The sequence below is a fragment of the Otolemur garnettii genome, unplaced genomic scaffold (genome assembly GCF_000181295.1).
Source record: "Otolemur garnettii isolate 467f Iridium unplaced genomic scaffold, OtoGar3 scaffold00001, whole genome shotgun sequence".
In the NCBI taxonomy this organism is placed as follows: Eukaryota; Metazoa; Chordata; class Mammalia; order Primates; family Galagidae; genus Otolemur; species Otolemur garnettii.
Window position 1 is genome coordinate 33,383,900 of NW_003852396.1, and position 9,653 is coordinate 33,393,552.

At 36.3% G+C, this 9,653-nt stretch overlaps 1 pseudogene; it reads right to left on the bottom strand.

Annotated features, from left to right (window-relative positions):
* Positions 1-2,406: 2,406 nt before the first annotated feature.
* LOC100942014 lies at positions 2,407-3,341 on the bottom strand (annotated as a pseudogene).
* Between the last annotated feature and the right edge of the window lie 6,312 nt (positions 3,342-9,653).

A 9,653-nucleotide genomic window follows, 5' to 3' on the forward strand; every position in this document is an offset into this window, starting at 1 on the left:
AGTTTTGCTGTTGTTGTTATTGGTGGTGGTTTTAGTTTTAGTTTTGTTTACTTTGAGTGTATTTTTTTTTTCAGTTCTCCATTATTGGTCAATTTTTTTGTAAGTGGTGAGAGGTGTGGATCCAATTTCAAGCTTTTACCTGTGGCTAAACTGTTCTCCTATAACCAATTACTGATTTGGGATTACTTTCTCCATTATATGCTTCTGTTTGGTTTATAGAAGATTAGTTGTCTACATTTGGCTGATCTTACTTCCAGATTTTCTATTCTGTTACATACCATCTATGTCTCTATTTTTGTGCCAATACCATCCTATTTTGATCACTGTAGAATTGTAATACTACCTGAAGTTTGGTAACATGATGCTTCAAGATTTATTTTTATTTCTAAGTGCCCATCAAGTCACAGGTGGATAAATAAACTATAGTATATGTATACCATGGAATACTATTCGGTCATATGGATAAGGACTTCACATCTTTGGTATTTACCTGGAAGGATTTGCAGGACACCGTCCTAAGTAAAATCTCACAAAAACGGAAAAGCAACTGCCCAATGTGCTCAATATGCTCAATACTAATATGAATCCCAACATGAACAACTACATGTTCACATGAGAGAAAAAACACAATTAAATTCAAGTAGGGGGAAGAAGGAAAGAGGAAAGGGTTTTGGTAAAGTCTCATTTAATGGGCACAATGTAAGGGTATATGGCATACTTGCTTAGGTGAAGGGCTCAACTAAACTTGGACTTCACATAACAAATGCAAAAAAAAAAAAAAGAACCTAATTGTACTTCTATATTAATCTGAAATGACAAAAAATAAAGAATGCAGCAAAAAATTGCTCAAGATGTAAATTTGTGTAAATAAGAATTGGAAAAAGCTAAAAGAAAGACTAAAGAAAAAAAAAGTACATTAAGACTAGCTGATTTAAAAGTAAATTTATGGCTAGGCACCCATCTCTCAGTGGTTAAAGCACTGGCCACATGCTCTAAGGCTGGTGGGTTCAAACCCACTCTGGGACTGCTAAATAAAACAAACAAACAAAAATAGCCAGGCATTGTGGTAGGTGCCTATGGTCCCAGCTACTATGGAGTCTGAGGCAAGAGAATCGCTTGAGCCCAGGAGTTTGAGGTTGCTATGAGCTATGATGCCACGGCACTCTACCAAGGGTGACAAAGTGAGACTCTGTCACAATAAAAAATAAATAAATAAATAAAGTAAATGTAAAATAATCATTTCAGGTCATTAACTTTATTCTGGCAATATTAAAAGTTTTCAACTCAAAATTTTTCAGTGTTCTTTTTAATTTCAGATTTATAAGGGGGTACACAATTAGGTTCTAAAGCCTGTTCTTGGAAGGTATAACTGTGAATTGTAATTGTGTCCTTCACCCAAGAAGTGTGCAGTATACTGGTGCTGTTTATTGTTGGATGGAAATTTATACAACCCCATCCTACCCTCCCCCATGTTTGAATTTAATTGAGATTTTCTCTTGTGTGAACATGTAGTTGTTAATTTATTGGTTCCATTAAGTAATGAGTAAATATGATGCTTGTTTGTGCACTCTTATAAAACTTCACTTAGGAACATATTCTCCAAAGTGATCCAAGTGGTTACAAAAGATAGTAACTCTCCATCTATTTTTATTCCTCGAAGAACTAAAAGTAGACCTGTCATTTGAGCCTGCAATCCCATTACTAAATATCTATCCAAAAGAAAAACAGACATTTTGCCATAAGGATATTTTCACTCAAATATTTATAGTGCACAATCTACAATTTTAAAGATCTAGAAAAAGCCCAAATGCCTTCAACATATGGATAGATTAATAAATTGAGGTATATGTATACCATGGAATACTACTCAGAAATATGTTTGTTTGTTGTTTTACTAGTGTATATTAGCTATACTCACACATACACATATGTGCACATATGCAAACCACTTCAAAACATTTTCTTAGAGCATATGTGTGTTTATTACCAGTGTACATAATTTCTAGAGACATTTTAAGGAAGGAACTGTGTATGGACTTCTTCACATCTATGTAGTTCTAAGTGAGAGATCTGTAACTAGGTTTCTCCTAAGACAGTGGTTCTCAACCTTCCTAATGCCATGTCCCTTTAACATGGTTCTTCATGTTGTGCTAATAGCAATGAAAATAATTTTATGGTTGGGGGCACCATGACATGAGGAACCGTGTTAAAGGGTCATGACATTAGGAACCTTGAGAACCACTGTCCTAAAATATGCTACAATGATATGATAAAATATTTAAACTCTTGCAAAAAAAAAAGCCATTTTCCACTCTGTCATTGCTTTTTGCTCAGAAAGTAGTCTAGACATTAGTTTCATATTCTCTCTTCATCTTTCTCTCTGTGCCTGAGTCTCAAGATACAAGATTAACTACCAAATCTATGTTTAGAGAAAAGGATAAGGCCATGTTAGATTTGCTTGGTCTTGGTGCTATAGATGATGGGATTCATGAAAGGAGGAAAGATGAAGTAGACATAGCTCACGATGATGTGTGCCACCTCTGGAATATTCCTCCCCAATCTATGAATTAGTGACAGACCAATGCCTGTGCCAAAGAAGATGAGGACAGAATAAATGTGGGAGATACAAGTGTTGAGTGCCTTGGCCCTCTCTTCACCAGAGGCAATGCCCAGGACAGTCTTGAGAATTAGAATATAGGAGAAAAGGATAATCAGAAAGTCTAAGAAGGTTGTTAGACAAATTAGAATTACTGGGTAAAGTTTATTGAAAGTAATATCAGCACAGGCCAATTTCATGACGTCTTGATGAAGGCAGAAAGCATGGGAAAGAACATGAGAGTGGCAATATGAAAATGAAAAAAGACGTACAATTAAAGGTATGATGAGTACAAAACCCCTCAGAAAAATTACCAGTCCTAACTTTATCACTTGAGTATTGTTGAGAATAGATGCATACCTCAAAGGATTGCGATGGCAATGAAGCAATCATAGGCCATGGCAAGGAGGATATCTGATTCTACAACAGAAATGGAGTGAATAAAGTAGGCTTGCATAAAGCAGCCTTCATGGCTAATTTCCCTGTGATTCACCCACAAGATGCCCATCACTGTGGGCATAGTGGTCAATGTCACCATGGTGTCTGCGCCTGCCAGCATGGCAAGGAAATAGTACATGGGTTTGTGAAGACTTTGGTCATCCTTGATGAGATAGAGGAGTGATCCATTGCCAAGAAGGATACAGACATAGACTGCAAAGAAGGGGATGGAGATCCAGTGATGAGCTTCCTGTAGCCCTGGGAATCCAGTCAGCAAAAAAGGGGCCTCACTGATATAGGGCCACATAGTGTTTCCACAGGTAGAGGACAGTTTTCTTGAGACCTTGAAACCAGGAACCCAGATTCTTCAGTGACAATATATCACAATAGGCTAATTGCAATCTTCATACTAAAGGATAATTAATTACCACGATTAATTTGAGTCTTCAATTGTTTTCCTGCAAAATAATAATAGGCATGTTCAGACCATATTAGAGATGAGAAGTGATATTTCCATAATTGGAGAAAAACATTAAAGTACTAGTTAAATTTTGTATAAATTAAAAGAAAATTTTATATCAATTTTTCTTAAAACATCAGTTCCAACTGTTGTATATGTGCTTAAAAATATTTGCAACACAGTGATAAAAAAATAAACACTAGAGTCGGTGCTTGTAACATAGTGGTTAAGATGCCAGCCACATACACCGAGGCTGGAGGATTGGAAACCAACCGAGGACAGCTAAAACAACAGTGTTAAATATCTTTGGTATAATGTGATTTTGGCCTTCTGGACATATACCTAGTAGAGAAATTGTAAAGTATCTCAAGAATAGAGATATCCAAGAAGAAAGAGTATCCAATGTACTCAGCCCTACTATGAAACCAATTTATAGCTTTCATATGAAAGTTATAACCTGAGAGAACTAAAAATAGACCTACCATTTGATCCTGTAATTCCTTTACTAGGTATATATCCAGAAGACCAAAAATCCAATTACAACAAAGATATTTGTATCAGAATGTTTATTCCAGCCCAATTCATAATTGCTAGTCATGGAAGAAGCCCAAATGCCCATCGACCCATGAATGAATCAATAAATTGTGGTACATGTACACCATGGAATACTATGAAGCCCTAAAGAAGGATGGAGACTTTACCTCCTTCATGTTTATATGGATGGAATTGGGAAATGTTCTTCTTAGCAAAGTATCTCAAGAATGGAAGAAAAAGTATCCAATGTACACAGCCCCACTTTGAAACTAATTCATAGCTTTTATAGGAATGTCACCTAATTATAGCCTTAGACTATGGGAAGGAGGTGGGAGGGGGAGGTGAGGGGAGTGGATGAGGGGAGGGAGAGAGATTGGTGGGGTCACCTCTGTGGTTTACCTTACAGGGGTACAAGTGAATCTTTCTAAAAGCAGAGTATGAATATTTTAACTCAATAACTAAGAAAATGACATGAAGGTTATGTTAACCAGTTTGATGAGAGTATTTCAAAATGTATATGAAAACAGTACACTGTACCTCATGATGGCATTAATGTACACAGTTATGCTATGAGAAATAAAAAAAAAAGAAAGTTATAACCCAATTATAGCCCAATAATATGGGGAAAGGAGAGGGGGTGAAGGGGACAGGGAGAATGAGTGGAGGGAGGGTAATCAGTGGGACCACACTTACAGTGCATCTTACAAGGGTACATGTGAAATTTACTAAATGAAGAATATAAATGGAATGGCTTAGCATAATAACTGGGAAAATGCCGTGAGGGCTATGTTAACCAGTTTCATGAAAATATTTCAAATTGTATATAATACCAGCACATTGTACCCCATGATTGCATAAATGTACACAGCTTTGATTTAATTAAAAAAAAAAAAAAGACAACTGCAACAAAAAATGGTAGGGCATTGTGGTGGGCACCTGTAGTTCCAGTTACTTGGGAAGCTGAGGCAAGAGAATTGCTTAAGCCCAAGAGTTGGAGGTTGCTGTGAGCTGTGATGTCACAGCCATGGCGTCACAGCTCACAGCACTCTACCCAGGGCAACATAATGAGACTGTCTCAAAGAAAACAAAATAAATATGTTCAAATTGGTAATATGCTTGCTTAACTGTATTTTTGCTTTCATTGCTGACTTTTGGAATATCTTTAAATTTGACTTTAGTTTTACATTTCATGATTATGAAAGATACAAACACATATTCTTTTCCTTTAAAAGAATTTTTATAAAAACCTTTTTAAATTAAATGTCATTGTTTTATGGCGCACAGTGTTTTATGCCATCATCTTTGATTAATACCTTTGTCATCACAACACCTACCTTTATTCTTACATTTAGCTACCAGATGTTTGGGCTGCAGACTAGTTTCAACCCACAAGCACGGACACTTGTCAGACATGCAGCCTAAGACCACCTCCCTTATCCTACATACTGAATCACAATTAGCATTTTGTCCTGATTCCCAGATGATTTAAGCATAAAACAATCTCTGAGAAATTCTGCTCTAAGCATTTTATATTTCATCTGTCCATGGAAATGGAAACTTTTGATTCCTGGTTGATTCCCTCATTCTCTTCATAGATCTTGTCATTTTTTATTTTAACTGTTCCTTCACCATTCATTGGTTCTCTTTCTGCCTCTTACACATTCCAAAATCATTTGACATAATTAATTATTAGATTCATCCTTCACAACTTGCCTTCAGCATGCCCCTCCTGTGGAGCTACTGCAGCTCTGTGACTAGGAGCATTCTCATGTTGTCACAGCATAATGATGCCAGTCTTTCCAAATATTCCTATTTTTGTGGGGGTGGGGAGGGTTTCCACAATCCAAAAACAAAAACCACTTCACCTCCTCTTCCGCAATCTTATTTTACCATAAATTCCTAAGCCTAAACGCAAGTCTATGACACTGAGCCATTTTCTTCATAACATAGTCTTAGTATCGGAAATGAGTAAGAATCAGAAGAAATCACAAAGAATCAGACTCTTGTCTGAGGTAATGCTCTGATGCTACATCTGTGTCAGATTGGTGCTGATTGAGATTGAAATCACCAAAGCCAAGAATCTTATAAAGTTATAATACATTGAAATTTTATAGAGGACTGAGTTATGATTATTACATAAATGTTGTTCTACTTCTAGGAGTTTTTTTATGCTTAAAAGCATGGATGGCAGAACAATATATAAGGGGAAGAAAAATGCAGATTAGAGAGATCATAACATAATGATATTTTTCTTCAAGGGTAATAACAGCAGAAGCCCTAAGATACAGGATTCATTTAAAAAGTAATTTAGAATGGGTGGCACCTGTGGCTCAGAAGGGTAGGGTACTGGCCCCATATGCTGAAGATGGTGGCCCCAGCCCCATTCAAAAAATAAAAATAAAAATAAAAAAAGGATTTAGAATGATGATCAAACTAGATTTTTAGACCACATAGTCTTGTAAAAGTTTTCTGAGCTCTTCTTTGGAAATTTATCAGGTCATTACAAGAATTGGCAATAAAATATTCAACAACAAAAACATGTGTTTTTTTCTCTTTTTCTTTGTTTTTTCTTTTTCTTTTATTTTTTATTTTTTTTACAAGATGAAAAATGAGCTTGCATGTCCCTCTACAGTTAGGTATGGGTGATTAAAAATAAAACAGAGAAGTCTAGTGTAGCTGTAAGAACATAAAAGTTAGACTGTGTCTCTGAGAATTTTGGTATAAAAAGTAAACACAGGAAAATTCTACCTAGGACTGAGAAGCTTTTGATATTTTTTGGCATTTTGATATTGCCTAGAAGCAACTATGTAGGTCTTCCAGAAGCACAAGATACTGTCATAAAACTGAGGCCCACTGTAGCCAATTTCATCAGAAATGGAATCATAGTGGATGCATCCTCCCAAGACTACATTATGTGGCAAAATTCCTTTAAAGTGGCTTGGGTATTTATTCAAAAATGTTAAGAAAATTATATCAGAAGCATAAAAACTAGTTTTTCTGGATCAAAGTCTGGGAGAGATTGCTGAGAAATTGTTAGGCAGCTCTCAATTCAATTCAGTACCTGCATTTTCTCTAGTGATTACCCACCATTGCTAGTGTCCTTAATTATTGATATCTGATGATCTTTCAAGGGTGCCTTATACATGAAGAAGCACTATTTCTCACTATCATCTTGGACTTAAAGGTTACTATTTTGTCACAGACAGTATTAGTGATTACATGCCATATGACTGCTACTGTGCTGATTGCTGAGAAAACCATTTAATAAACACAGTCTTTCCTAAAGAAGCTCTCAATGTAGAGATAGAGCTTAAAATTGGGCTTAATTTTCTCTTCACAGTTTTATGCTATGTATTGCCCAGTGTCTCAATAGGATGCACAATGCTAAAAATAACCATAGATCTAAGGCCTGCTTCTGGCCTTGTTCTAGATTTTCTATCCACATGATTTTCACATGATCATATTTTTCTATATGCATAGGGTTCCTAGACTTGTAAAGATACTCTCCCTACTACACACACTCTCTCTCTCACACACACGTATATGTTCACCAAATTGGCCCATCATTCTCCGCCAAAAAAATTAACGTGACTTAACAGATATGGGGTAGTGAAAGAGAAGAAACTTGGATGTATGAAGAAAATATAGATAAGAAAAGATCTGGATTCAAGAAAATCATGTGTCTGGTCAATCTTTCACTCAGTCTAAATAAAGTGAATAAAGAAGACACATGTGATTCCTCTATTCCTCCCTTTATTTCATTTTATCCATTTCCTTCTTCCATACCGGGATGATGGATAGGCCTCTGCAGATGCTAGAGCGACAGGATAGATGTCAGATTTTTTTCCTAGTGAGTCCCAATGATAACTACCAATGACCCTGCTGAGAGAAATTCTTTGAACACACATGTGTAGGCACACACAAAGAGATACATATGTTCATTTAAAGATCTACTGTTTACATGTAATATAAAGCTATAAACCTCTACCTAGAGCAGTGGTTCTCAACCAGTGGGTCATGACCCACAGGAACTGTATTGAAAGGCCACAACATTAGAAAGGTTGAGAACCACTGACCTAGAGAAATTAATAAGAATACATGATGGCATGTATGTATATTATTCAGCACATTCACAATTATTCTTAGACCAATTTCAGAGTCCCAAGTTAGAAATTTCAAATCTAGCACACTTTCTTTGATATACTTCTAATGAAGGAATAAAATAATCTGTGTTGTAGTGTTTCTCACCTCAGCTGGATCTTTATCTCCAGGCAGACCTCTGCAAACATTCTTATATGCTGTCTTTGACTGAATCTCACTTCAGGAGAGAGAGGAGTCACTCCGTATTTCTACTCCTGGCACTCACCCACTCACACTCTTATTGCTGGAGGAGGGACCTATTCTGCCCCACTGGAGGACTCAGTGCATGTGAGTCCCTTATTTCTGCTCCTCATAGAACTTTGTTTACAATCTCACATGTATGGAAGTCAACTCTCCAAGGTTGTACCTTTCCAGACTCTCAGGAGACCCCTTGATGTCTCCTCCCTCTCTCCTCTGCCCTGGAGGAGCTGGGACCTGAATTGATGTCCTCAGGCCTTTCAGGTGTTTCCTTAAGGATGAGTGTGGACATGCTGGGGTTTGTTTATGCAAGACACAGATGCTGAGCATCAGCTTTTACGAAAACCATTCATATCCTTCCCTTTATTTATCTCAAGGATCAATGGTGTCCTCAATGGTCACATGTGCCATTGCTGGTCCTGGTACTTATGAATTCTGATTGCATTCTTGTATTTTCTGTACCTTTGGGAAAATCACTTCTAATCCATAGGAACCTCCATGGATCTATGAACACCCATGTATATGAAGACATCCAACTATTCACTTTAAATTACATTATATTTAGATCTTCGACCATTTTGTGCCTACTACATGAGGAATGTGTTCTTTTTATTCACAAGATATAAATATCCTATATAATATGAATAAAATTTATCATAAATTTAATAACACTATCACTACTACATAGATAGTAACACACTAAGCAGAGATCATAAAAAGTATCTTTGGGGTCAGGGAAAATGACCCCCAAATTATTTAACCTGAGAATCAAGCAATTGGAATGATAAGAAATATGGTCGTTGGAGGTAATATAGAGTTCAGCTCCACAAGGGAAGAAAAAGTTGCAGTCTGTGTGGCAAAGGAAAATATAACAAATTCAAATATAAAGAATTCTAGTAAAGCTAGAAAAATAAAAGATATGGTGAAATTTGACAAAAAGTGTATCTGTAGTAAAAAAGTTTTAATTATGAAGGTCTTACAAATCCTGTAAGGCGTTTGAACTTTACCCTAGAAATGATGAGTATAAAGTAAGATCACGATCAGCTAATCAATTGTTTGTTTTGATTAAGAATGAAGAACATACCAGAAGAGTAAATGAGGAGGGTATAGGGAACAATTGCTATTATATAATTGAGTGAGAAATAGTGTTGGTGTAGATGTGAAGGTGTGTTGCCAATAAGGCTGGATAGAAGTAGATGGAAGAGAGATTCCATGATTTGGAAAAAAGAGAACTTGGTAATTGACTAAAATGTTTCCTCAGGGAGAGAGAATAACAAAACATGACCT